General features: G+C 49.0%; 1 protein-coding gene across 2 annotated transcripts in view; it reads right to left on the bottom strand.

Moving 5' to 3' along the window:
* The window catches only part of mgat5 (alpha-1,6-mannosylglycoprotein 6-beta-N-acetylglucosaminyltransferase), a 183,404-nt gene that overhangs the window by 88,549 nt on the left and 87,738 nt on the right, over positions 1–7,117 (bottom strand). The gene's annotated exons all lie outside the window — the stretch shown is intronic.

Genomic DNA, 7,117 nt, shown 5'->3' with positions numbered 1-7,117 from the left:
CATTTCTCTGGAGTCGGGGACAGCCTCGACAGTTTCCATGGCGACCGAATAGAGAGAAAGAGAGAGAGAGAGAGAGAGAGAGAGCGAGAGAGAGAGAGAGAGAGAGAGAGAAAGCGAGAGAGACAGAAGCAGAGTGGCTACCGGCCAAAGGAGGTTATAGAAAAACTTACCAGCCACTAGCCAAGATCTAAGGCCAGTTGGCTGGTTGACGGTGTCAATTTCCCATCTTGAGATTGATACATAAACAGTAGGGATGTGAACAATGAATCGAAGATCGATTATTTGCTCGTTAAGGATTTGCTCGAACACGTGAAATTGACTCGATCTACAATCAAACAACGTGTCGTCTTACAATTCAGGCTGTCAGTAAAACGGTGTCTTTTCAAAGCATGTCTCAATGAACCCAATATAACGATGAGCGGCTCAGGCAGTCGTCTCGGGTCGCTGATGTAAAGCGGGCAAAGTGAACAGAAAGGAGAAAATAATGCCACCTGCAAACACTGTGATTGTGTGTAATGTTACACATGCAGCACAACGCTCTACCAGTGGATAGGTTGGCTGGCTCCTCCTCATCTCAGCTGCCTCAAGCCTCCGTCTGCTCAGGGCGAGGAAGAGCTGCGACGCAGTTGAAAGTGAGTGGTAGCCACCAGCGTCCACGCGGCTTCAAGCCCACACAAACGTGTCTAATATATCCAGGCTTTTATGTTGTTATATGTTTCAGAGGCTATGCAATACTGTGGCTACCGAATATGCAATATGTTGCTGCTGTGGAAATAAAACGTTTGAGACTGGGGGAAAAAAACGAATTTGGTAGTGTTTGGTAAATCAGTCATTTTGATTACAATTAATCGGTTGATTGCTCATTAAAGTTGCCGATGGCAGACAGAGGAGACAGCATTAACACTCTGGTAGAGCATAGAGACCCCAGGTCTTTCTTTCTCTGTGGCTGCGATTTAAGAGTGCGAACGTCCTCATGTGACTCCTCTGACACGGAGATTATGAGGAGAGGAGGGGAGAGGAGAGGAGAGGAGAGGAGGGGAGAGGACAGGAGAGGAGGGGAGGGGAGGGGAGGGGAGAGGAGAGGAGAGGAGAGGAGAGGAGAGGAGAGGAGAGGAGAGGAGGGGAGAGGAGAAGAGAGGGGAGAGGAGAGGAGGGGAGGGGAGGGGAGAGGAGAGGAGGGGAGAGGAGAGGAGGGGAGGGGAGAGGAGGGGAGAGGAGAGGAGAGGAGAGGAGAGGAGAGGAGAGGAGAGGAGAGGAGAGGAGAGGAGAGGAGAGGAGGGGAGGGGAGAGGAGAGGGGAGGAGAGGAGAGGAGGGAGAGGAGAGGAGAGGAGAGGAGAGGAGAGGAGAGGAGAGGAGAGGAGAGGAGAGGAGAGGAGAGGAGAGGAGAGGAGAGGAGAGGAGAGGAGAGGATAGAGCAGGTGAATTGATAGTGATCTTAATGAGTCTGATGTCTAGGAGCTAGAGGTGAGTGAATGTGCGGCCTCAGCACTTCGGGGCCACTTCCAAGGTCTTTGCAATAAAACTTTGGACTGACAGCAGTAGATTACCCGTCGCTCGGCGGTCGGGGATGACTGCCGGCAACAGAATCACCTTTGGCTCTGTAATTTGAGCCGCCATAACGACAGAAACCACAAAGCGGGTGAGGGCTGGGTCCGCATTGATTTTGAAAATCTCCGTTTCACCCGTCAAGAGGTCAGGTTGTGCTATGGAGCAGATTCTCCGGGGATCGAGTGTCTCGCTCAGAAACACTTCAGCAGGGCGGTGCCTTCACCCTCGTCTCTAACTCGCCCTCCTGCAGGGCGGTGCCTTCACCCTCCTCTCTACCTCGCCCTCCTGAGTCCTGCCTATTCTTTCTAACCGCTAATTGAAGCAGCATAGAACAATCCTCTCAAAGGTTATTCAGTGAGAGCCATTTTCCAGCTTGCCTTAAAGACTCAAGAGGTAGATCAGGTTTTACAAAGCGTATCTGATTCATCGTCAAGTGGGACATTGAAAAAGCACTTGCGCCAGTGTCCATGGTTGCTGATACTAACAGCACAAGTCGGTAGCGTTTGCACTAGCAACGCTATTTTTCAGGTGTTGGCTTACACTAGCATTGCAAAACTAAACTAGGGATTAGATGTTGTTTGTTTGGCCGATATCAGATATGAGGAAGAAAGTAGAGCGCGCTGCACACTCAGTACAGTAAGCAGGTGGTAACTAACACACTCAGCAGCACATCCACTCAGTAAGCAGGTGCCAGACAAAGAAATGATCAACTAGAAGGAAGAACTAAAGTCTGCACACAGAAGCTCCAGAAACATCAATAAAGTGAGCAGGAGCTTGACACTTCAGTGTGCCCACTTTATTTCTCCCTTCTCGATATCCGATATGCCTCTTTTAGCTGATTGCAGATGCAGATAGCTATATATGCGTGCATTTCCCCCCCAACTAATTTCAGAGAAAATCAAGTCTCTCCTGTAGTGGAAGAATTAACACATTAATAATTGATGGGAAATGTATATGAATATATTAATAACTAGTGATTGTCCAAATAAAGGCTAATGTGATGTAAATTTTCTCCATCAATAATAATAATAATAATAATAATAATAATAATAATAATAATAATACCTACTCTCATCATGATGGCCCACTGGCAGATGCAGACATAAATAAAATGCTTTTCAAAATGTACACATACACTGGGGAAAATAAGAAAACTACTTAAACTTAGGTTATAAACAAGCCATATTTAAAAAAAAATGTATGTAACATTTTCTTTCAAACAAAACTGTGAGATACATCCGACTTAAACAGGCTTGGATGATTCTCTCCGGGGCCGGGGACACGCCCTCTGGTCGGGGACAGGGACACGCCCCCTGGCCGGGGACACGCCCCCTGGCCGGGGACATGCCCTCTGGCCGGGGACACGCCCCCTGCCCGGGGACACACCCTCTGGCCGGGGACATGTCGTTGAGCGTTCTGGTCAAGCACTTAGTGAAGCATCGAGCATTTGGAAATAATTACAGTGTCATATCGGCAGAGATGTCCGGGCCGATGCCAGTATTTCACTTTAAAGTCTTTATCATCCGATGATGATGTGCACAAATGATAACATCCAATATCTAAATAAGCTAAATGACTGGTGCAAGTGAGTGTCTGTTTCTGACATCTCATTGGCTTCTGTGCTGCAGGAGAACCATCAGTCAATCACCATCGGATTAACATTCCAGGTTCACACCCATGCAATAATGCATAATGCATAATCACCTTCTGATATCCCTATTCAGACGTCATCGTCACTGACCTTTACAGCCGGAAGATAAATAATGCATCCTGGCAGGCTGTGCAGTGCATAGATAACAGCTCAAACGCCATACCAATGCACAGTGTGTGTGTGTGTGTGTGTGTGTGTGTGTGTGTGTGCGTGCGCGTGCGTGCGTGCATGTGTGTGTGTGTGTGTGTGTGTGTGTGTGTGTGTGTGTGTGTGTGTGTGTGTGTGTGTGTGGTGTTTTGGGGGCGGGGTGAAACCGAACCAGCAGCCACATCACGTTCGCCACGGATTCAGTTAATTTGCGTTAACGCTGCGAGCGAACGCTGCTCCAGCAGACGCTAATACTTTCCTGATAACCTCTCTCTCTCTCTCTTTCTCTCTCTCTCTCTCTCTCTCTCTCTCTCTCTCCTCTTTGTTTCCATCTCTCACCTGATAGCAGGAATCAGAGTGCAGACAAAAGATTCCAGCGACAGCCTCTCTCTCCCTGACAGAGCTGAAGGGTACGAGATAAAAGAGAGGAGACAATGTGCTCCAGAGTCACTGAAACTAACAACATCACCAGTTGTGGGTTGGGGTGGAGAGGGGTATGGGGGGTGGGGTGCAGGCTTTCCGTTGTCCTGTAATTGCAGGACATTGTCCTCTAAAATTCATCAAAGTCCGGCAAATTAAAATCTGCAGGACACCGTGTCCTGTAAATTATCTCCCGACGCAATTAATTAATTGTATTAAAATGAGCTGCACACACATTCATAGTCACACACACATCCTTAAATAAATGAATATTATGGACACGCCCAGTGAGTGGAAATAGTGGAAATCCAAAAAATTATTTAGGCTAATGCGTTCCGGCATCATGCCTTCATCAGAGTATCATACTGTAAGCTCACCAGAAATGTTAATATCTGCACAAATAAGCACGCAGAAAATTAAAACAAAAAATTTGTCAATATCTTAGTTTAATGTAGATGCAAACTAAAGGCTATGTGATTGGCTCATCATCACAACTGGCATTTCAGAAATAATCGCTAATATTCACGATGTCCGCGGTTCATGGCTCGTTTCCTGGTCTGGGCTGTCTGCCCAGGGTGAAGCGGCTCTGGGGCTGGGCGCAGTGAGCCAGCTGGATTTAAACTGTGTTAACATAGACCGTTATTGAAACGTGCCCGTTAAGTACATCACAACACAGAGGTTAGATACTCTCACAATGCAGTTTCAGCTGGACTTTAAGCTGTCCGTCACCTTGATGGAAATGAAGAGATTGTATAAGAACGAGCCAACTGCTTTGGATGCCCCGCATGCACATGGCATCCAACAACGGCGTCATTACCCTCTGTCTTGTTGTTCTCCCAGTATCACCTGTAGCTGAGCAGCCACAGCCGAGGAGGAGGAGTCAGAGGAAGAGCTCCTGCTCTGCATCTCAACATGAGCAGCTTGCTGGAAAGCTCGCCTGACTGATTCCACCCATGTTTCCATCCACTGCTTCAGTAGGGAAGGAGATGGAAGGATATACAGGTATGTAGCGTGAATATATTGTGCATGTGCCTTTTACTGGCTATATTGTGTTCACTTCTCCCACAGTAGTGCATTTCAATTTCAGCTGAATAAAACATAAGCTGTCACTTTCTATCATGGTCATCTCTAGTATCACCCTCGCTAAATATCAGTTTAAAGTCGACTTATCCCCGAAACCATCATTATTAATATCCTCCCATCCTGTGAGAAGCAACGGCAGGGAAGTGGACTCTCTCCAGGTGGACATATTCCCTGTCTGTCCACTAAGATGTCAGCGAGTGAAAGGATGACAAGAACACTGGACATCGATGCTGATGCATTTCCCAGATCACTCACACAGGAGACAAGTCAGTGGTCCTGATTTTGGAAGACAGATGGATGCAACCGCCAAGTCCAGACAGAGGTGTATCAAGGTAAAGTATGTCAGGTAATAATGCAGAATGTGTGTGGAAGCAGGCCTGGCTGCTGCCTGCTATCCATTCCTGCCAGTGGGCCACTCACAAGACCAAAATGGCCTCTTGTTGGTTCCCAGGAACAAACCGCCCAGGATTAAAGCCTGGCTTTTTCTCCATGGACAAGAGAGCGTGGGCCTGGGCCTCCCACTGAGACGTATACATGATGTGCACGCGCACGCACACACACACACACACACACACACACACACACACACACACACACACACACACACACACACACACACACACACACACACACACACACAGACAGACAACAAACACTCTATACTGGAGTATAGTCTGTCATTCTCTCTCTCTCTCTCTCTCTCTCTCTCTCTCTCTCTCTCTCTCTTCCTGGAGTTTGTGATAGGCCCTACTGTAGCTCTATCTATTGTTTTGAATCCACTGTGTGTCTCTGGTTCTGTGTAATGAACACTGTCACAATCCTGTGGGATGTAATGATTAGAGGTTCTGATGGTACGATTTATAGTCTGAGGAAGAATCACGGTTTCCCATAAACCCCAGTGAGATGTCGTTATCTACTCCTTCTGACACGCAACAGCCACCCAGTAAGTCAACCGCCCGCCCGCCATGGGTTCTGTCAGCCCGTCACCCGTCATGGGTTCTGTCAGCCCGTCACCCGTCATGGGTTCTGTCAGCCCGTCACCCGTCATGGGTTCTGTCAGCCCGTCACCCGTCATGGGTTCTGTCAGCCCGTCACCCGTCATGGGTTCTGTCAGCCCGTCACCCGCCATGGGTTCTGTCAGCCCGTCACCCGCCATGGGTTCTGTCAGCCCGTCACCCGTCATGGGTTCTGTCAGCCCGTCACCCGCCATGGGTTCTGTCAGCCCGTCACCCGCCATGGGTTCTGTCAGCCCGTCACCCGCCATGGGTTCTGTCAGCCCGTCACCCGCCATGGGTTCTGTCAGCCCGTCACCCGCCATGGGTTCTGTCAGCCCGTCACCCGTCATGGGTTCTGTCAGCCCGTCACCCGCCATGGGTTCTGTCAGCCCGTCACCCGCCATGGGTTCTGTCAGCCCGTCGCGGGTTCTGACAGTCAGGCCGCCCGTCATGGGTTCTGTCAATCGGCCACCAGGCAAATCTTCTCCTACTAGCTCTAATCAAGCAGAAGGAGCTGCTGGCAGAAGGAGTGGCTAAATATAGCCGCGCTCATAATAATCAAACACAGCAGAGGTGCTGCCTTTTCAGGAGCCGCCTGCTCTCTCGTCACTCGCCTCCCGCCAGGCAAAGCCCAACCCGTCAACAGCAATATCACTCCAGCCCAAAACCTGGAGCAGCCTTTCCCCCCTCGCCTCCATTTCAATTTGGCCTGGACGTAGTGAAGCTCGTGTTATTTTCACATCTAATCGCCGGCTGCTGCTGTGTGATGTCAAGTGTGACTGATGTGCTGTAGTGGGGATGTGAGGCGACAAAGCTAAGAGTCGAACCACACCTCTGTCTGGCAAACGGCGGGGGACAAACACACCCAGGCGGACAGACAGGGGTAAACACATAATAGAATACCCAGATGAATGAGAAACTTGATTTTGAACCTATGGTTTCCTCCAGTCTTGATCCCCTCCAATTCGCCTATAAAGAGGGGCGTAGCACGGAAGATGCCATAATTAGTGTGTCACATCTGATCAGTAAGCACCTGGAAGACCCCAAGGCCTATGCCAGGGTCTTATTTGCAGATTTTAGTGCCGCATTCGACACAGTTTGCCCACTGCTGCTTGTCAAAAAGCTAACAAATTTAAATGTAAATCCCTCCATTGTAAAATGGTTCCACAGTCTTTTAACGAACAGGCCTCAGCAGGTTTGTATAAACGGGACACTGTCCGAAGTAAAACACTGTAGCACTGGAGTGCCTCAAGGCTCTGTGAGTTCCCCTTT

The sequence above is a fragment of the Poromitra crassiceps genome, assembly GCF_964638095.1.
Source record: "Poromitra crassiceps genome assembly, chromosome: 3".
Taxonomy (NCBI): domain Eukaryota; kingdom Metazoa; phylum Chordata; class Actinopteri; order Beryciformes; family Melamphaidae; genus Poromitra; species Poromitra crassiceps.
The sequence above is the reverse complement of the archived record's forward strand: the minus strand, read 5'-3'. Positions and strand labels throughout refer to the sequence as shown.